Source organism: Lactuca serriola, chromosome 2, assembly GCF_051521515.1.
Source record: "Lactuca serriola cultivar US96UC23 chromosome 2, Lser_US96UC23_V15, whole genome shotgun sequence".
In the NCBI taxonomy this organism is placed as follows: Eukaryota; Viridiplantae; Streptophyta; class Magnoliopsida; order Asterales; family Asteraceae; genus Lactuca; species Lactuca serriola.
Window position 1 is genome coordinate 177,359,757 of NC_136409.1, and position 23,012 is coordinate 177,382,768.

The following is a 23,012-nucleotide window of genomic DNA, read 5'->3' on the forward strand; positions in this document are numbered from 1 at the left end:
ACGCTTATATAATAGTAATAATAGTTGGACTATTAATTAGTTGCGGTTAACGTCAGACTAAACCCTAGTGATATTGATACTAGCTTTTGTCAAGGGATAACTATTTTGAGATAACGAAGTGTTGTTCGAGTACAGAGTCATCACCTTTCAGGTGAGTGCATAGTTACTTTCTGCTTACACATAGATATGAAGTATTTTATATAAATTACGTGTTGTGTCTGCATATTATGTGTATACTTGCTATCTATGCTGGATGAATGATTTTATACATGTTTTAAATTGTATATGTATTTTATATCTACAAAATGTGTTGGGTAAAACATGGGTAGATGTAATAGTTGATGTGTGACAAAATAAAATAATGAGAGGCCTCATTATAGATGTTATTGATGATCCAGTCATCTAGCGGAGTATAGATGACGACCACGAAGTATTCTAGATAGTCTATGAAACGACCCAAAAATCATGACTAAAAACTTCGTTTGAATAACATTAATTAAAATATGATTGTCAAAACATAACATAATTCTTAACATAAATTAGAGTATTAATTCATAATGAAATCTCATTATCAGAGTGAAACATCCCAGGCTGACTAAATATGGTGTGTGCCATGCGATCATCCCGAGCTCTTCCCTCAGCTACCGGAAGTACCTGAAACCAAAACTCAAACTGTAAGCACAAAGCTTAGTGAGCTCCCCAACTACCACATACCTTACAGTAACATATAAAGCACATACTTGGTTTTTGCCCACTGCCTCGGACCGAAATCTGGACTAACCGGGGCCTTGCTCCCTGCATCGGACCAAAGTCCGGAAACTACATTGGGCCGAAGCCCGGACTAACTGGGGCCTTGCCCCCTACATCGGACCGAAGTCCGGCTAACTGCATCGGACCGAATCCCGGACTAACTGGGGCCTTGCCCGTTGCATCGGACCAAAGTCCGCAAACTACATCGGGCTGAAGCCTGGACTAACTCGGTGAACATGGCATAGCATAATCATACCTACTAGCATAAAGACATATACTGCATACTGCATTGGACCGAAGTCCGGAACACATAACACAAAAACATGCTTGAATCACAAAGACATCAAGCACACTGAACTATTGCATCGGACCGAGTCCGACAACTACTGCTAACTGATGGGTTGACATTGTTGCTGTAGACCCGTTCCTACTGGAAGGAAAACTCACCTGAACTGTTGAACTCAGCCGATAACCCTCCGGCTGCTAACCGACAACTTTCCGAAATGCTGCTCCTCTAGCTCCCTGAGAAACTAATACCAAAACAACACTTAGACTAAACTATCCTCCCGAGGTCAACTAAGTCAACTTTGGTCAAAGTCCTGGTCAAGGTCAACCTTCTTGATTGACTCTACTCGACGAGTCAAACCGTCGACTCGTTGAGTTCTTATACTCAGAAAACTCCCATAACACGACTTAACTCGCCGAGTCGCTCCAGGACTCGTCGAGTTGAACAATCTCTGAATTCTGTCTTGACGAACTCGCTGAGTCGCCAAACGACTCACAGATCCGAGGCTTAACCAAAAGTGGTTGGGGTTCTGTGACTTGACTCGCTGAGTCCAAGAACAGACTCGTCAAGTCCGAGGCAATCTTCAACAGACTCGCTGAGTTGTTCTTCCAACTCGTCGAGTTCCTGCCCATCTTCATACAACTCGCCGAGTCCACCCATGTGACTCGGCGAGTCGCTTTAGATCTTAATCCATACAGTGGCTTTTCGAGCCATGCAGGGGCTCCAAACTGTAGATCCCCTCTTCTAAGGCCCACCCTTCACGTAAAGTTGCAAACTATACGTGAAACCAAGGAGCTAAAGGCCCAAAACACTCTAGGGCTAGGGTTTAAGACAAAGGGGCTTCACCAATAACTCATTGACTGCTACTTTAAGACATTATGAACCATCACAACCCTATATCTGAAGTAGAAACCTCAGATCTAAGCCCCAAACCCGGAATAGATCTCAATCATCCCAAAAATGGCCCCAAAACTCATCCATGAATAGATCTAGATGCAAAAGAGGGAAGATAACAGCTTATTACCTCCAAGATCTGCCCAAATTGACGTAGATTCTGGATCCATGCCACTCTTTTGATGCAAGCCCTTTGGATCTTCAAGTTTCTTCCACTAGAAATAACTTCCAAAGCTTCAATCTTCCTCCAAAGGCCTCACACAGACGAGCTTAGGGTTTTCTGGTTCTCAAGGGTAATAAGGAGGCTGAGAGAAGGACATGAAGTCCTTTAAATAGAGTGCAACCCCGAAGGTTAGGGTTTTTCTCATTCCAGCACAAACGCGTCGAGTCCATCTTCCGACTCGGCGAGTTGGTCACTTAATTCGCGACACAAATTCGCTCCGATTCAGCGAGTAAGTATACCTACTCGTCGAGTCCCTTCTTCAATTTACACTTTTATCCCTTAACTCAACTTCTGAAATTTGGGATGTTACAGTCTAGTGGAACGCTAGCAGGATCGCAACATGTAGGTGTTTATTTGAACTATGTGTTTACCAGAAGTACTCCATCCCCCACATGGTTGCCTTGTTTGACATGAATTGCTGAGAAATCCCCGAAGCATGCGTTGTCACCCCGATGAAAGTCCTTAGACTAGGTCCCTTGTGTTATATGTTTTAGGGATGTAAGTGACGATAACGGAAACAGGTAACCGGGTTTGTTTGGTTTGACAAAGTTAATAAACTTATTTATTGTGGGTTGAAAACCCTATGTGCTCACCAGGCTCCCAAGCCTGACCTACTCAGTTTCTTGTACTACAGGTAGTGGCGCATGATCATAGATGTTTGGATGAGAGATAAGCGATTATAGGCCTGTAAATATGAAATAATGTAGTCAGGCTTATGTTGTATTGTTTATGCTTTTGGTCTGTATCGAACATGACATCCCGAGTCTTTTAATGAAATACATTTCTATGGAAATGCTTTTGATAAATATTTATCATATTTTTGTTTTGGGACAAATTCTGCAACTATTTTATTTAAAAGGCTACTCTGATTTTAAACAAGCATAAACAAAAAAATCGGTCTTTTCTGGCCATGAAAATGGGGATGTCACAATGTGATGATGTGTACAATCAGCAAGAGCCAAGGAAATTATTCCCCAATATACTCACACTTGTTTGTGTATTGATGATATGGTAGAATTGCATGCTAGTTGGTAGGCTAGGGATCTTTAGGAATTGCATGATAGAATTGCCCGATTTATGATGCCTGATATCCTAGGAGAATTTCTTAATATGTTATATGAAACTGACATTATTACTGTGGTTGCTTAGTGTGTTCATCATAGTCGTATATAACTAAGATTTTATAGCCTGGGAATGTTTGATTTAGCCTTATTTCTTATTCATCGCCTAGTTGTGGGCTTAGGGTAGACTTAATTATTCGACTGTCTATCGAGTCCAGTGTTATGTATGATTAGAATACACAAGAGGTTGTAGGGTTAGTGGATGTTTCATGAGTGAGTGTGTTTTGTAGGAGGCAAGCATAAGGAATGATTAGCTACTCTTGAGAGGGTGAGTATAGGATGTATGCGTATCCTAGGAGTTTGGGCTTGGTGGTCAGGTGGTCTGTGGTGATCCTTTAAGACAAATACGGGTAAGTATGAAAGGTAGTATGGACCCGTAGTAATAGAAGCACCAGACCCGTACGTATATCAAGGAATGCCACAAATCTCAAGGATTTAGTGATTCTGTAATGATGTGGCAGTATGAAATGTGGATTTTCTGATGGATTTCCGTTTGTTTTCAGTATGACGATCACTAGAGGTTCGGGATCAGGAGCTGGTGACTGGGAGAGGCTAGGATTGACTTATGAAGAGATTCATGAGATGATCAGCACCCAATTGACCATAGCAGTCAGGGAGGCGATCACGTAGGTATTTTGGTCTATCAAGACCGCCATGATCAAGCTGTTTGACGAGCACTATGCTACCATCACTGAGGCTGGTGCTGCTGTAGCCACTGTCGCTATGGGAGTTTAAGGGAGAGAGACAGTGCAATACCGGGACTTTAGCAACACGAAGCTCCCTGAGTTCGACGGGGGCAAGGACCTCATCATTATCATGAGGTAGATATCTAATGTGGAGGGTTTTTTCTTCACATGATCGTGCCCAAAGGACCTGAAGGTCAAGTTTTCCTTAAACCTTCTTCGTTTGGGGGCGAAAGATTGGTGACAGATGGTGACCGATACTTATTCTCCTGCTGAGAGGGACATAGTGACTTGGGAGCAGTTCCTTGATATTTTCTGTGTTGAGTATGTTCCATTGGTCAATAGGGAGAGGCTAGCCCAAGAGTATTTGATGATGAAGCAGACGACAAAGTCGGTGACGGAGATCACCAAGATGTCTACAAAGTGAGCTCTTTTCTACCTCGAGTATGCTGCTTCAAATCAGGTTCAGATGTCTTGCTACTTGAGCATGCTCAAGACGGAGATCCAAGAGGTTGTGTCGACCTATAGGTATAGTTCCCTCTCTGAGTTGCAGTCTTTTGCTCGGAGTAGGTAGATTGAGATTGAGACCCAAACGAGAGAGAAGATGAAAACATGTTGAGTATTTGTTATACTGAAACTGATTTGGCATGTTTGGTTATTTAGGGAAGCCTTTTTATGGTTAATCGTTTGATGATTCCCTACAGTGCCTTTACAGTAGAAGTTCTTCATCGAGCTCTTTTAAGGCATTGGTTTTATATTTTTGGTAAATATTTTATGTTCCCTATAAATAATCATTAGGTTAGCTTTTTGAGGTAGGATTTTTTCTAATTAGGGTTTTCTTTATACGTTCATATCATAATCAATATACACAAGACCTTTATCAGATTACTTGGATGTGATGGTGATTGATTCTTGATTGTTCTTAATATTCTACATTCGTCATCTCATATTTATTCCCAATAAGTGGTATCAGAGCGGGTTCTTGTAGATCTAAGGGATTATTGCCAGAATTGATCTTGTTTATGGCGAAATTTTTATCATGAATCTCACCTTGTTTATAACGCCCTGATTCCCAAAGTATTGATTTATGGTTAAATTTTCATGATTTCAAGGTCTACTCGACGAGTTGGGTGCCCTGACTCGTCGAGTAGCAACGAGTTGGTCCACGTGTTTAAGTGACCTACTCGCCGAGTCCAAGAAAGGACTCGACGAGTAGGAGATGGAGGAGGGAACCCTAATTTTCGGGGTTTTGCACCCTATTTAAGGGACGTTAGCCTCCTTTTGCCTCATTGCAGTCCCTTGAGAGCTCAGCAAACACTAATATGTGTGTGTGCTCTATTTGTGTGTTTTAAGCTTTGGAGGAGGATTCTTGATGGGAAGAGCTTAAAGAACAAGTGACTAGAAGCAAGGAACATGTGGGAATCAGAAATCTACCTCAGTTAGCATCAATTGAAGGTATCAAGTTGTTATCTTGACCTCATTTCCTTCTAGATCTCATTTGGGTGAAGATTAGGGCTTTTCTAGCATATTATGAAACTATTCTTGAGTATGAGCTCAGATCTGAAGTTGTAACTTCAGATCTGAACTCTCTCCGATCACTAAGTCCATAAAGCTCTTAGCTTTGGCAAGTATGAACTCCTCCTTAAGTGTAAAACTCCATTACAAGCTTGGTTTTGTCATTTTAAGACTTTAGAGCCTTACATGCATGTAAAGTTTGCAACTTTACGTGATAAATATGCCTTGTGAAGCTTGATTTGCAATATGGAACCTTAAGGTGGCCTAATAAGAATCTGTTTGGTTATGGATTGAAGGGACTCGGCGAGTTGCATGGTCAACTCGGTGAGTCCGATAAAGATTGTCGTGGACTCGGCAGGTCATTAGAGTGACTCGACGAGTTGACGAGTTATGCAAGGAACTCGATGAGTGGATGGTTGTACTCGAAGAGTTGAGGTCAACATGGACTGTTGACCTTGACCAATGACTTGGACTTTGACCAAGGGTTGACTATTTGACTTCTGAAAGCATTTTGGGAAATTCAAAATTTATAAATATGGTTATATGGTTAACATAGGTGGTGGAGTTTGTGACGGTGGTCCGAGAGTTGAGCTTATCACTTCAGTGCGTCAGTTGTGAGGTGAGTTATCCTCACTATATCAACAGGGTCTAAGGCACCAAGGTCGGCCCTTTATCGGATTTGTATACGGGTATTTGCTTGATATGTTTATTGATCTGCTAGATCTGCATCCTGGTAGTTAGGATGATCTTATGTTAGTGATATGTTAGGTCGGTATCCTTGTTATAGGATGGTTGATGTGTTAGTGATCTGTTAGATCAGTATGATTATCTGTTATATATGCTAGCATATGATATGTATGTGCACATGTTTGTTGATTGGGGGTTGGGTTGAGGCGGTCCTGATTTGTGCTGAAGGTCAACATACCCAGGGCGATCTGGATAAAGTGAAGGCCCTGGAAAGGGGTTCAGTTAGGCCGAAGGCCCATTAAATGGTCCGGATAGGCTGCTGACCCTGCGAGGCGGTCCAGACGTGTCGAAGGATCGAGAGCGGTCCAGATAGGTTGTAGGCCCTGCAAAGCAGTCCAGTGAGGTTGATGGCTCATTATGCATGCTATTCTTTATTTGTTGATATGATATGATTATGGTTATATGAGATTGGTATTTCGGGGGTAGCTCACTAAGCTTTTGGGCATACAGTTTCAGTATATTTTTTCAGGTTCAGCGGATGGTCACGGGAAGGCGTAGGCGTGACCGTACACTTCCTCAATTGATGATTATGATTTCTAGGAACTCTAATGTTTAAGCTATTTTGAAAACAAATTGTAATAACTAAATGGTTTTAAATTGGCTCGAATTTTATGGATGTTACAAGTTGCTATCAGAGCCTTGGTTTGAGTGAATTGGAGGAACATTTGTGTGAATCCAATCTCAAATCAAGAAAAGATTTTCAAAATAATTTTAAATGGTTTTCAAAATAAGTAAAAGAGGATGCGAAGTGTACGATCAACCAGAACCAGTAAGTAGACCCTAAAATACCATATGGTTATTTGATATTGTGATATGTTAGAACGGCATGCTAGTACTAGGCTAGGGATCTTCAGGAATTCCATGATATAATTGCTTGATCTTTGATGCCTTATCTTATGTATAGTACCTCATTAATTGTTGTATGACTCTTTCGTGTGTGAATTAACTATTGGATGAATGCTTCAAGTCACATGCTACATGGGTTAAATAGTCTTAGGGTAAGGGAATTGGTCCTACTGCACAGCTCTTGTCTGAGTCCAACCGTTGTGGTATTAAATCTTTTAGTCTAGGATTGTTTAAGTCATGCGGTATGTAATTGTATTCATGTAATAGTTAACTAGCACCAATGGAGGGTCGTGTGGCAGTTGGTGGATGGGTGGGTAGTGAGAGGCCGGGAGGCCAATTATGAGATATTTAGCATTCCTCTAGGAGTGGTGATTGGGCGTTCGCTATGTATATGTATATTGTTAAGGTGTTGTGGTGATACTTGAAACAAATATGGGTAGGTGTGGAAGGTAGTATGGGCCCGTACTACTAAAAGCACAAGACCCATACGTGTAGCAAGGAAGTCACAACCCCTGGGGTTTAGTTGGAAGTTGGTTCCCTGTTATTGTATGGGATATCCGAGACGTTTTGAGACCAGATCTGGATCAAGATCGAGAGCTGCCAGTCAAGATAGGCCAGTATTGTCAGAGGATTATGTTAGGGAGATCATCCGAGAGGAGGTGATCGAGATCGTTCGAGGACAAATTCTAGAGTTGATTGGGTCTTTCAAGACCGCCATGGTTGAGTATTTTTGTCGAGTGCCATGCATCCATTGCTGAAACAGCTACCGCAGCAGCTTCCGCAGCTGTAACGACGGCAGGGAGAGGAGCTGGTCGAGCTTTCCGGTACCGGGACTTGTTACTGGTACATATTCTGATGAGCAAAGGGCTGCAGTTATTTGGGACCAGGAAGATGATATGTGCTCGTTATATTTCCGCGGATTGAGCGGGAGAAGCTAGCACATGAGTTTCTAAATATGAGGCTTGGGGGTTTGCTCGAGGCTGGAATGTGACTCGTGGGAACTTCGGAAATAAGTGATGATTATGTTTAGCTGGGATTTTGCAGCTGGAAGTGGAATGCTTAATTGAGGGATTGGATTGTCATTTTGTAGGGCAAGGATTGTGCCCTCTCAGTTTTTTGAGCTCGAAGGAGTAAGCAGGCTTGTGACCCCAGGATCAGGTTGTATTACAACTCGGGGTCAGCTAGTTGCAGGAATAGGCAACATTACTTCAGCGTCGGTGGGTCGATGTGGCATAAGTAATTGTGAGTTCTGGTTTGCCTTGGATCTCTTGTATCGGGCGTTAAGGATTGATTATGCGACCTATTGCACTTTTGGGATTGTAGACCATGTCTTGGGAGTAGTTTGTAGCCCAGTTTAGGGCAAAGGTTATTTCAGCTACTGCAGTTCAGCTGTGGACGTTTGAGCTGGTAAGTGAGTCAGGGTACGAACCCTGAAGAGAATGATTTCTAGAGTCCGAGAGCGGGTAGCTTGTTTGGAACACCTTTGGAAAAGGGGTATTCTATGGGAGGTCTACAGATAGGGCCCCACAGAAGGGTTATTCAACATTATTAGAATTCAATGGTTTTAGCAACCATTAGTGATTGACGGACTAAAGCGCCAAAGGAAGTAGTAGGAGCATCTATCTTGTGGTCTTTAGGACTTAAGTGTGAGGTCATTCAAGCATTAGTGACTATCGGTTTCACTAGGGTTCAGGAAGTGTTCATCTAGTTCTTAGAAGTGTGTGATCAGTTGGGATTGGTTAGTAATGGAGCACTAGCGGGAAAGAGTTGGTTGTCATCGGGCCGATCGTTGGGAAGTGAGAAGGATTGGGAATCCTCCAATTTTCATGTATTATGAAGGCTTAGTCGAATCTAAGTAGGGGAGAGTTACCCCAGGATGTAGAGCGGGAGAGGTTTTGAAACGGGGATAAGTTTCACAACCCGACAGGGAGAATGGAGGCCCTAGTGGCTGCTTGGTTTGAGGGTTGTGTTGATTGGGGGTTTGGCAAAACTTCCCAGCATAAGAAACACGTCTTCTTGGTGCTTGATAGCAGAATTTGGTTAAACGGGTTGGAGTTCTAGTCAGGAATTGAGTTCATTTCGAGTACTCGGTCGAGGTTGTGCTTGACTCTGAGGGTTTTTGGATTGATAGATTGAGGATTTTGTTAGCTGTCAGGGCTCGACAGTGCATTCAGCATGGGTGTGCGGGTTATTCAGCGTATGTCGTAGACACGTGAGTTAGGGGGAAGACCACGGATTTCCAAGAGGGTGGATGATCAACATAAGGCCTAGGGTTAGGCCAGAGTTAGAGTCCACAAAATGGATAAGGAGTTCGGAACCCCAAGTGGGTGAGAACAGTTTGCATGGGAAGGATCACCAGGAGGGGTGGTACAGGGAGATACTCAACAGTTTAGAACGGTCCAGACAGGTTGAAGGCCCAGAGGGGCGGTCCAGATATGCTGAAGGTTCTGAGAGTGGTCCAAATAGACTAAAGACCTGGTGAGGCGGTCCAGTCATATTGAAGACTCTGTATGTGTTTGTAGGTCTATGTGCGGGTATTGAGTATGCTTTTATGCTATAACAATCATCAGGTCTGTCCCCAGGTATTGAACATGTTGCTGGAGTAGGCTGAAGACTCCGATGTATTTTTGGTTTGATCGGAAGTTGTTATTAGAGATCGGATGGAGTATAGAGGATCTTCGTGATCTCATCAGTTCGGAGTGTCTCATAGGATTAATCTTCTTGGATTGGGTAATACTCCAGTTGGGGACTGGGAGTAGATCCGACAGGTATTCGTCAGCTTTAGGAAGACTTGGGATTAGAATGTTCTGTCATTCAGGTTCTGGGAACCAAGTCAGATCTTTCTCATGATCGTCTATGGCATCTGGATAGGGTTGACGCGGTCCTGCTCTATGCAGTAGGACAAGATACCCGATGCGGGCCGATTGAAAGTCGTAGGCACAGAGACTCAAGGGGAGCGGTAGGGTTGAGGCGGTTGGCCAACAAACCCTGAGAATTTCAATTCGATAGTTGAATTGATTAGACATGTTGGTATTCCAACCTGTAGGGGTGATATGGGTTAGATATGAGTGTCGTGCTGGTCGGCCGGTAGTGGTAGGTATGTTGATGATGGTTTGAGTTATTGTGATATGTCTTGGGTTGGTTTCATCTGTGAAAGAGCCATAGCGTGTCTGAAGTGAGGAGAATATGGGTCGCTAAAGACCGGGTAGGAGGTGAGGCCGACGTGAGTCATATAATGTTCATTATGTTAGCAGAAGTTTATGGCAGGGCGTAGAAGCAAGTCCAGCCAGTCGGTTTTCTTTTCGGGAGACGCGTGGGATTGATGTTCGTGTGTGTGTTTTGGTTCAGTAATTGGTGAGGTGTTCGATGTTTTGGGAGTGGGCAGACAAGTTCGGACCAGGGAGGTTTCGACTTCGTCTAAGAAACATCACATGGTAGCAGAAAGAGTTAAAGTGGGTTTATGATTTAGGATTCATGGGTGGTAGAAGTTTTTATATCCTTATGTTGTTTGTTGATGAGAGGAGCGTCGATTAGGCCCTACGAGGGATGGAGGAAAGTGGATATCTACAGGACCAGAGTGTTGGGCAACTGAAGTGACGGCAGTAGTGTCGATCGGTCATCGGGAGCATTCTAATCATGAGCTAAGGGCCGAAGAGGGCATACTAAGCTAATGTTGTGGGCTCGGAGGCAATCCAGACCTATGTTGAGGACCACGTAAGGGTATTCCCATCATAGGTCATGGGCATAGATATTGTGTTGTTTATGTCTTTTGTAGGAGCGCATTCAGATTAGATGCATTGTTGAATATTCGGGGGAGTTGCACTCAGTTATGACAAATCTGAGGATGGTGGATGAGACGCAAGGATACATCCTTGGATCTCAAGTTATGCGTAAACCCAAGTTATATTCATAGAGGTATTTCAATCTAGGGTATTCCATCCTGAGGATGATCGGACCCTATGATTGATTGGACCTAATATGTTTGGTATTCCAGCACAAGGCTGATTAGGTCATGCATGAGTGTTCGTGTTTTAGTGGATTGATTTCGTATGATATTTTTGGGACAAATATCCCGTCAGCATAAAGGGGTTCGCTTTAGGAAGAGGAAAATTGAGTTTCCAATACTTTGGATCATCAGGATTTTGTCAAGTTGGCAAAGTGGCATGTTGGATAGACCTTATGAAAAGGTTCGGTTGGGATTCACATCACCTTTCACGTTTCACAATTGCGAAAGTGCATCATGGATTAGGAGGCGATAGTATCTCTGGATGACATTCAGGTCGATGAGCACCTGAATTCTGTTGAGAGGCATGTGGCCCTTCTGAAGAGAAGGGTGAAGGTTCTGCAGAACAAGGAGGTACCATTGGTAAAGGTACAGTGGGAGCACCGAAGAGGGTCTGAGTTGACGTGGGAGCCGGAGGCAGAGATGCGGGAACAATATCCAAAGTTGTTCAGTGCAATGGACTTCGAGGACGAAGTCTAGTTCAAGTGGGGGAGAATTGTAACACCCCAATTCCCAAAGTATTGATTTATGGTTAAATTTTCATGATTTCAAGGTCTACTCGACGAGTTGGGTGCCCTGACTCGTCGAGTAGTAACGAGTTGGTCCATGGGTTTAAGTGACCTACTCGCCGAGTCCAAGAAAGGACTTGACGAGTAGGAGATGGAGGATGAAACCCTAATTTCTAGGGTTTTCACCCTATTTAAGGGATCATTAGCCTCATTTCGCCTCTTTGCAGTCCCTTGAGAGCTCAACAAACTGTAATACGTGTGTGTGCTCCATTTGTGTGTTTTAAGCTTTGAAAGAGGATTCTTGGTGGGAAGAGCTGAAAGGACAAGTGACTAGAAGAAAGGAACATGTGGGAATCAGAAATCTACCTCAGTTAGCATCAATTGAAGGTATCAAGTCGTTATCTTGACCTCATTTCCTTCTAGATCTCATTTGGGTGAAGATTAGGCCTTTTCTAGCATATTATGAAACTATTCTTGAGTATGTGCTCAGATCTGAAGTTGTAACTTCAGATCTGAACTATCTTTGGTCTCTAAGTCCATAAAGCTCTCAACTTTGGCAAGTATGAACTCCTCCTTAAGTGTAAAACTCCATTACAAGCTTGGTTTTGTCATTTTAAGACTTTAGAGCCTTGCATGCACGTAAAGTTTGCAACTTTATGTGATAAACAAGACTTGGGAAGCCGGATCTGCAATATGGAACCTTAAGGTGGCTTAACAAGCATCTGTTTGGTTATGGACTGAAGGGACTCGGTGGGTTGCGTGGTTAACTCGGTGAGTCCGATGAAGATTGTTGTGGACTCGGCAAGTCAGTAGAGTGACTTGGCGAGTTGATGAGTTATGCAAGGAACTCGATGAGTGGCTGATTGTACTCAATGACTTGAGGTCAACATGGACTATTGACCTTGACCATTGACTTGGACTTTGACCAAGGGTTGACTATTTGACTTCTGAAAGCATTTTGGGAAAATGGAAATTTATGGATAGGGTTCTATGGTGGATATAGGTTGTCGAGTTTGTGACGGTGGTCCAAGAGTTGAGCTTATCACTTTAGTGCGTCAGTTGTGAGGTGAGTAATCCTCATTATATCAACAGGGTCTAAGGCACCAAGGCCGACCCTTTATCGGATTTGTATCCAGGTATTTGCTTGATATGTTTATTGATCTGCTAGACATCCTAGTAGTTAGGATGATGTTATGTTAGTGACCGGTTAGGTCGGTATCCTTGTTATAGGATGGTTGTTGTGTTAGTGATATGTTATATCGGTATAATTATTTGTTATATATGCTAGCGTATGATATGTATCTGGACATGTTTGTTGATTGGGGGTTGGGTTGAGGCGGTCCTGATTTGTGCTGAAGGCCAACATACCCAGGGCGGTCCGGCTAAACTGAAAGCCCTGTAAAGGGGTTGAGTTAGGCCGAAGGCCCAACGAGCGGTCCGAATAGGCTGCAGGCTCTGTGAGGCGGTTCAGACATGTCGAAAGCTTGGGAGCGGTCCAGATAGGCTGTAGGCCCTGCGAGGCGGTCCAGTCAGGCTGAAAGCTCATTATGCTTGCTATTCTGTATTTGTTGATAAGATATGATTATGGTTATATGAGATTGGTATTTTGGGGGTAGCTCACTAAGCTTTCGGGCTTACAGTTTAGTTTACTGTTTTAGGTTCAACAGATGGCCGCGGGAGTGCGAAGGCGTGACCGTACACTTCCTCAATTGACGATTATGATTTCCGGGAACTCGGATGTTTAAACTATTTTGAAAACAAAATGTAATAACTGAATGGTTTTAAATGATTTAAAATGTTTTAAATTGGCTCGAATTTTATGGATGTTACATTGTTCTTCAAGTTTTGTAAGTTTTCTGAAAAGAAAAGGTCAAATATCTCGTATTATTGCAAAATCTTGTTCAGATCTGTTATTTTCTACTCATTCTTTCACTTAATTTGTTCTTGATTCGTGTTCTAGAAGAGAAATAGAAGAAGAATTTCGTGTTTATTCTTATATTTGTAGATCTACTTTATCTCTCTAGAAATTATCTCATATCTGTTTTCTCTCTCTAGATTTCTTATCAGATCTACTTTATCTCTCTTCAAAGTACTGTCACTTGTGAAGATTTAATGGATCTTTTGTTTTGTAACTCCATTTTAGAACTTGGATTAAAGGTTACTAAACCATACTATGGTGTCGAAAAAGTGACTTTGTTTCATGTTCTTCGTGATTATACGTTGAGAGATGTCACTGAGTTACATAATTTTTTTGTTGATCAGAAAATAAAAGAATACTTGCGTGTTAATGAACGTGAATTACAAAAGAATGAGAGAATAATAGAATAATTTCATATTTTCTATTGACATTTATATCGAGAAAAATATACAACATAAGTTAGAGAAAGAAAGAAAAGAAAAAAAAGAATTTCTTGATGTTCTTGATGAAGTTAATAATGTTCTTCGTGTTTATGAAGAAAAAGTGACTCCAGATGTTTTTGTTGAGGGGGATTCAAAAGTTTCAAGCCTTTCAGAAGTGTCACAATTTTAATCTAGTTGTTTTGAAGCTAAATCACAAAGCAAATCTTCTACAATCGTGAAAGTGAAGAAGTTTTGTTCTATTAGAACTCAAACAGAAGATTTTTCATTTTCTGATGATGTTTTTTAAGGAATGGTTCCTTACAGAAAGCCAATACTTCAAGATGTTCAGATTTATCAAACTCCAAAAGTTTGTGTACCAAAGGTTTCTAATGTTCAGATTCATAAAGATGAAGAGGTTTTTCATATCCGAAATTCGTTTCTAAAGCCTACAAATCAGAAAAGAAAGAAGAACAAGAACAAGAACAAGAGTAAAATGAAAAAAGTTTGGATGCCTAAGGTACAAGTACCTAATGCATGTGAAAAGATTCAAAAAGCTGAAGTCAAGAATGTTCAAAGAAAATTCAATTTTTCTTCAGAAGAATATGTTAGAAGTTGGAGGAAAGAGATAAGAGTATTTGGTTGGTTTAATGAAATCTATGAAAATTTTTGTTTTCCAACTAAAAAACAGGTATTATTTATAGAAGATGATCATTTCTCTTCAAATAAATGGGTGTGCAAGAAACCAACTTCAATGCTGAATCTTAAATGGGTATCAAAGGTTTCATAAAATGTTTTGTCCTTTATAAAAAAAAGGACAAAATCTAGTGCAGATTCAGTCAAAGATATGAAATCGTGTTAAAGAAATCAATTTTTATTGATTTTTTATGGTTGGACATGACAAAATGGTGAAAAGTTGAAAAGATGGGTTGAAAAGTACTTTTTCTGCAAAAAGAGGGTTGTCATATGACACATTTAAGCAAAAAGTGGGCTAAAATTGTCAGTGTACTGCAAACAGAGGGTAGGATTCGGAATTATTGACAAAGTTTTGTTACTTTCGTAATTATGGGTACAATCTGCCACTTTCTTAAAACTCTAAGGTTAAATTCGGAATTACAATCAAATAAGAAGTTTGATCGGTATATAGGCTGAATTCAATTCTTCGCTGATTCTCTAAGGGCCAATTCCGTAACTGTGATGAAATACTTACTTTGCATCTGGTAACGAACGAAAAAAAAAAACTTTACAGGAAACTCCGAGCATTCGGAACAATTCACAATCGGACTCGTTTTTCCCACAAACGTTCGGAACCAATTGATTCGGAGTTTGGACTCTTTGAAACGGAGTTGACGAACAACACAAGATGCGAAAGTCTCAGTCTCGGATTTTCTAATCGGAACTGACAATCAAATACGAAACTGCTACATTCGGAGTTCACTGTTCATCTCCGAGCGTTCCGAGGTGTTCGGAGTTCTAGGCTCGGAAGTTGCGATCGTTCGGAGTTCCGGAATCGGTGTTTGCAATCCTTAGTCTCGCTTTGGGAAATTTGATCACATCAAATCGAAAGTTTTTGAAATTGGAATAGAAATTCGTATTGGAATCCGTCGTAGTCTTTCGAGGCTCATTCTGTTATCGCCATCGGAGCTTACACAATTGCAAACCGAAATCAGTATCTAAGTTTAAGAACGATCGGAATTGGCAAATCGGTATTGTGATTCATCGCTTCAAATATCGGTTCTTTAATCTTGATTGGAATTGATTCTGTCTTCTTAAGCGGTTCTATCATCGGAAATAAATGAAATTGCTATCGGTGAAGCAAACGCAATCGGAATTGATCAAATCGGAAATTTAATTGTTTCGCCATTTAATTTTGACTTTTAAAAGTCAAACAACGTGTTCGCATCTGATTAAATGATTAAATGAGAAGACGCTTCAATTTACAACTTCAGTCCCCGAATGTTTGCAAACTTTACAGTTTCAACCTCCTTGGAAGATGTTATTTGTTTCAGCGTTACAATGAAGAAGATGGCTTATATTTTCAACTTTTGCCCCCTGACTTTCAGAACTTCACAGATTTAACCCCATATCCAAAATTATTTTCAAATTTTATGGGTTTTACCATTTTCACCCTTTCTTATCAAAATATTTTCACTTCTTATCCTTTTCTTTGGTCTTATTCTTTTTAAACTCTTCTAAATAATTGCTTCTTATTCTATTCTTTTTGTCTAAATTTAAAAATCGAAAAATACACAATTAATTTTTGTTATTTTTTCGATTTTGATTTTTAAGAATTGAGTATATTCCAAAAGGGATTTATTTCATCAAATCTGATGGGTTTTGAAGATTTTTTTTTGGCAACTCGGGATAGCGGAGTTTGTTGGTGATTCTTCTTAACTTTCTGGATTCTCTCCGTGGTATTTGTTGAAGATTCAAGGGGGAGTTCGTATTTGGAAGACGATATTTGTTTTTATCACTTTGAAGACCCCATGTGCTGATGAGTCTCACAATTTAGGGGGAGAAATGCCAAGAAGATCGAAAATCGTGATCTTCATCAGTTTCAACATCTAGGGGAGATTGTTGAATATTTCAGATATTGAAACTGATTTGGCATGTTTTGTTATTTAGGGAAGCCTTTTTAGGGTTAATCGTTTGATGATTCCCTACAGTGCCTTTACGGTAGAAGTTCTTCATCGAGCTCTTCTAAGACATTGGTTTTATATTTTTGGTAAATATTTTATGTTCCATATAAATAATCATTGGGTTAGCTTTTTGAGGTAGGCTTTTCCTGATTAGGGTTTTCTTTGTATGTTCATATCATAATCAATATACACAAGACCTTTATCAGATTACTTGCATGTGATGGTGATTAATTCTTGATTGTTCTTAATATTCTGCATTCTTCATCTCAGATTTATTGCCAACAAAACTCCAGTTCAGTCACATCCAACAACAAAGCGGTTCAAACCCACCGATTCACGATTTGGAGGCCAGAGGGGCCGCACTTGTAGAAATTGTGGGAAGATGCATGAGGGAGCATGTCGATCAGCGACTGGGTGACACAAATATGGCAAGGATGGGCATTTCACAAGGGATTGTCATCAGTAGGCTCCATTATTGAGTACTAGGATTTGTTACCACTGTGATCAGGTTGTCTATGTAAAGGTTAATTACCCCTTTGTTGCCGCTAGACTAGTTTAGGCACTAGCTCCGATCACCCTTCGGATCACAGACGGACGCTAAGGGGGGGGGGGGGGGGGCGAGTCCCCGAAGGCCAGGAGTTATGCATTTCAACTCATAACATAGGATGCATGGACGGAGCCTGACGTAGTTACTGGTATGTATCTATTTATTATGTTGTCAAGTTATTTCCTATATGCTTATGTTTGTATTTCTGATATGTACCTTCTTAGTGAATTCCTTGCCTGATCTTGTGCTTTTTGACTTGGGTGTGAGTCGGTCTTTTGTATCTCAATCCTTCTGTAGAGATTTAGATATGATCCATGGGGAGCTAGAGTGTCTGTTTCTAATTTCCATTACCAATAACCATAAGGTTTATGCTTCGAGCGTGTTTTGCGATTATACTTTGGAGATATTCGGGGTGTCTTACCCGATTGACTTGATTCACATCCCCATCGGGGATGTGTGCATGATTGTGGGGATGGACTGGCTAATTAGATTTAGAGCCATGATCGATTGTGAGAGAAAAATGGTGGTAGTTTGAACCCTTAACTAGGGGAGAACTGACCATTTATGGTGAGGGTGCAAATATGGGTTCAGCTTTTTGTTCGACTGCCAGGGCTCGGCAGTATCTCCAGTATGGATGTGTGGGTTAACTCACATATGTGGTTACACTTGGGATGAGGGGGAATGTTTTGGTTTTAGATGTGCCAGTAGTCAGATAATTCCCAAATGTATTTCTGGAGGATTTACCCGGTGTGCCTCCTGTGAGGCAGGTGGAGTTCAAGATCGATTTGATCCTAGGTGCGAACCCAATTGCTAAGGAGTTGTATTTCCTCGCGCCACAAGAGATGAAAGAGTTTTCCTTTCAGCTTCAAGAGCTATTGGGCAAATAGTTCATCAGACTGATCAGTTCACCCTGGGGAGCACCGATTCTATTTGTGAAGAAGAAGGATGGGTCTCACCGTATGTGCATAGATTATCAAGAGTTGAAAAAGTTGACGATGAAGAATCGTTAGCCACTTCCTAGGATTAATGACCTCTTCGATCAGTTTCAAGTTGCATCTTGGTTCCCCAAAATTGATTTGGGGTAGGGGTATCGTCAAATGAGAGTCCAAGAGGAGGATGTTGAGACGACAACGTTCTAAACTCATTATGGTCATTATGGGTTCGTGGTGATGTTGTTTAGGCTCACCAATATACCGAAATCGTTTATAGATTTGATGAACTGGGTATGTCGGCCGATGCTCGACCGGTCAATTATTGTTTTCATTGATGATACTCTGGTCTACTCCAAGACCAGGGAGTAGCATGAGGAGCATTTTTGGGAGTTACTTAAAGTACTAAGATAGGAGAGGCTTTATGTTGAGTTCTCCAAGTATGAGTTCTAGTTACGAGAGGTCCAGTTTCTAGGACACCTCATCAATCAGAACGGGATTCTGGTTGACTTGGCCAAAATTAAGGCAGTTATGCAGTGGGAGGTCCTGAAGTCCCCATCTGATATTAGGAGTTTTCTGGGGCTAGTTGGTTACTATATGAGATTCATTTAGGATTTCTCCAAGATTGTTGTTCCCTTGACTCGCCTGACGAAGAAGAGTGTGGATTTCCATTGGGGGCCTAAGCATGTGACATCCCCAAAATCACGGCCAGAAGAGACCGGTTTCATTTATGCTTTTAAAATAATTTCAGAATAAATCCATTGATTTAAAAGAGTTGCAGAATTTGTTCCCAAACAAAATATGATAAAATAATATTTATCAAAACAATTTGTAAAGAAATGTATTTTCATTAGATAATCGAAACTCGGGATGTTCAGGGCTTCGGGACTCGCTTTGGGTCTCAGGATTGATACCGGGGCTTTGGGGGTAAATCTTGCACGTAAAACGAGGTAAAACAGGAGAGAGAGAGAGAGAGAGAGAGAGAGAGAAAGAAATGAGCAACCAAATTCGGCAGCCCATAACTTCTATTTATAGGGGCTGAAACCTTGATTTACGTTGGGCGTAAATCCTTATTATGCTGGGTGTAAGGCCTCTACCAGAAGTACGCTGGGTGTACTCTTCGGATTAGACCGAATGCACCATGGCTTACAGACTCATGCACTCGAGTATTGGGTCGGGTCGATGTGGCCTGTTTTAGTTCATGCATACGGGTACGCTGGGCGTACTCCCATTTCTCAAACTTAAAAAATCCGTATCTTTCGCATATGAGCTCCATTTTCGACGTTCTCTATATCTACGCGTAGGTGAGACTGTGCCCTACAACTTTCATTTAGACTCAGTTGGCTAATTTTGAATTTATTTTTATTATATTATTTTTAGTAGGCCGGGACAGGAAAACTCCGTTAGAAATTCATAACTTCTTCATCTGATGTCCGTTTTCGTCTGTCTTTTCACCGTCATACTACTATCGACGAGATCTTTGATTCTCGTTTAGATTGTCTCGGCCAAATATCACTCGATCTCTATTTCGAGATTTGGGTTGCATACTACTAAGTCGAAACTTCGAAAAATCATAACTTCCTCATACGAAGTCAAATTTAGATGTTCTTCTTATGCATGCTCTCGGTTTAACTTATTCTACGACTTTCGTTTAGATCACTAAGGCTAAATATCGCTCTATTGTAAATTCACTATTTACGTCGCGCTGCGTCGTGCCGGTTCTGTCGCGAAACTTCGACAGGTCATAATTTCTTCGTTATAACTCGGATTTCGGCTTTCTTTATATTTTTGGAAACCTTGCCACAGCCACTAAAAATTAGTTAAGATTATTTATTCTAAATAATCTTCCATCAAAAATTCGTTTTCGACACTTATTGTCTCTTAATTGACTAGCCCGGATCTACGAGCGTTACATTTATCTCCCCCTTAGGATGATTACGTCCAAGAATCATCAACGAAAATAGGGCTTGTATAATGAATCCATACGTTATCTTTCCATTCTAAGTAATAACCGTAACTTCTATGTTTCTTCGAATGAGTATCTAACCCTTGGACTTCTTGACCGTAGGCGATGCTCAATCTTGTACCTACTCTTTGTACTATGTTGGACTTTCAATCGTAACCTACGACTTACAAAATAAGTCCTTATTGTCGACTCCTTCTTCTTCTTAGGATAAATACTTTCCTTTATCTATTATAACAGTCCGATGGGTCGTGTTCAAATGACCTCTCATCGTATGATGCAACGCTTAGACTCAAGTCTCTTAGAGTCAAATTCCAAAGTGGAATATACCTTCCTTCATATTCTAATGTGATATAGTCACATTTTAAAATGTAGCATCTCTAGCTACTAACGAGCGCGATGTTATTGGTCGCATTGATTTCAATCTTCTGACCTCAGTCAGATGTTACATCGAACTTGGTTCTCCGAACCACGTAACAAACTCATTGTATTCGGACTCAATTCGATATGACCACTAGGGTCGGAATAACAACCATCTTACTAGTCATTACCGAAACAATGGTAATGACATACTTGAATAAAACGGAATCAATCACTAGCTTCTTGGTAACATTGTGACTTTCCCCTATCCAAGCGTGAGTCATGTGCTTCCAGTAGTATAGATCTCTACTACTATTCACACCTACTCATACTCATCCCAAGTATTGTCTCGCAGTCCCCAAGTCCAAAAATCACAAAACAATCTAACACATACAAATGTGTCCAATTAATCATACAAATTTTTTTCCTAGACGCTACTAGGACTTCTTCCATGCGCATCTTCACTCATCAATTCTACTTCAACTCGGTTAGTGATGGAAATTCCAAATGATGGGACAACTTCAAGAATTACACCAATCGTTCCATCATCCTGCCAATCAAAGGTGTACTTTAGACGTACTGTACTCCTCTAAACGTTGCGTTATTTTATCAGACATATTCTAAAGGCAAGATACCACTCTTACGATATCTTCCAATAGGTGTCACTCACTATCACAAGCCTTTTATTTCCTGCATTTACTCAATTCTCTACGAGTCTTCACCATAACGTTTTGTACATCTAAGTAGACGTTCGGTGTACTGGGCGAGAATTTAAGATAAGAAAGCTTTATTTACGATAGACGTATAAATCTCTTTATCACTCTGAAACGTTTACATGCTAGTTCCAATACCGTAGTCGTACGCTCAGAATCCTAAACACATAAGGTTTCCAGATTCGGTCGGCAACAGACCATAGATCCGAACAAACAATTCCATATATGACTAACATATAGCATTTAGCACATAGAAGCATTTTAGGCAACTTTCCTAAAATAAACTAGTGCTCGTGTCTAAAATATGATAGACACTCATCTCACAATATTCACTTACCATTCTAAGTTTAAGTCTAGAAATCCTACAAATTACTAGTTTGCTTAAACTAATGCTCTGATACTAACTGTGACATCCCCAAAATCACCGCCAGAAGAAACCGGTTTCATTTATGCTTTTAAAATAATTTCAGAGTAAATCCATTAATTTAAAAGAGTTGCGGAATTTGTTCCCAAACAAAATATGATAAAATAATATTTATCAAAACATTTCGTAAAGAAATGTATTTTCATTAGATAATCGAAACTCGGGATGTCATGTTCCGATATAGACACAAGCATAAACGGCAAATTATAAGCCTTACAACAATTATATACAACTATAGGCCTATAAACAAAATAATTCGATAATTCATCCATCTTATACCCTTGTGCCACTACCTGTAATGCAAATAAGACTGAGTGTGTCAGGCTTGGGAGCCTAGTGAGCATATAGAGTTTTCAAACCACAATAAATAATTATATTTAATTTCACCAATCAACAATATCCCAATTACCCATTCTCGTTATCCTCACTTTACGTCCCTAAAACAACATTTATTACCAGGGACCAAATCTAGGATTTTCATCGGGACGGATATTACTGCAAAGGGGTTTCCTCGACAATAGATGTCCTAAAGGCAACCATGAGGGGGATAGATTACACCAGTGAACACATCGTTCACAACAACTACATGTTATGAACCTGCCAGCGTTCCACTGGACAGTCTAGAAAGAGTCTGTGGTCGTCATCCATACTCCGCTAGATGACTAGATTAACAACATCAACATCAAGGCCTCTAATCATTTTATTTCATCACACATCCACTATCTACCCATGTTCTACCCAACATCTTTGTAGATAAAAAAATATATATACAACATAACACATGTATAAAACATCCAATCAATACTCATTTTCAAATAACACATAACATAAATACACACAGCACGTATTTTATAGAGAATACTTCGTATTTATATGTTAGAAAAAAGTAACTACACACTCACTTGATCAGAAGATGATCGGACAGCACTACGGCTCTAAAATCAGTATTCTTCGGTGAAACCGGGAGATCTTCACAAAAACCGGGCTTCTCACGGGTAGAGTTTTGGCTCGAGAACTCTATTTCTCGGGATCTTCGGGGCTTCGGGACTCGCTTCGGGTCTCGGGATTGATACCGGGGCTTCGGGGGTAAAGCTTGCACGTAAAACAAGGTAAAACGGGAGAGAGAGAAAGAAATGAGCAACCAAATTCGGCAACCCACGACTTCTATTTATAGGGGCTGAAACCCCGATTGATGCTGGGCGCAAATCCTGATTACGCTGGGTGTAATGCCTCTACAAGCAGTACGCTGGGCGTACTCTTCGGATCAGACGGAATGTGTCATGGCTTACGGACTCATATTGAGTATTGGGTCGGGTCGACGTGGCCCATTTCAGTTCATGCATACGGGTATGCTGGGCATACTAATGTACGCTGGGCGTACTCCCATTTCTCAAACTTCAAAAATTCATATCTTTCGTAAGAGCTCCGTTTTTGACATTCTTTATATCCACGTGTAGGTGAGACTATTCTCTACAACTTTCATTTAGACTCTGTCGGCTAATGTTGGCTTTATTTTTATTATA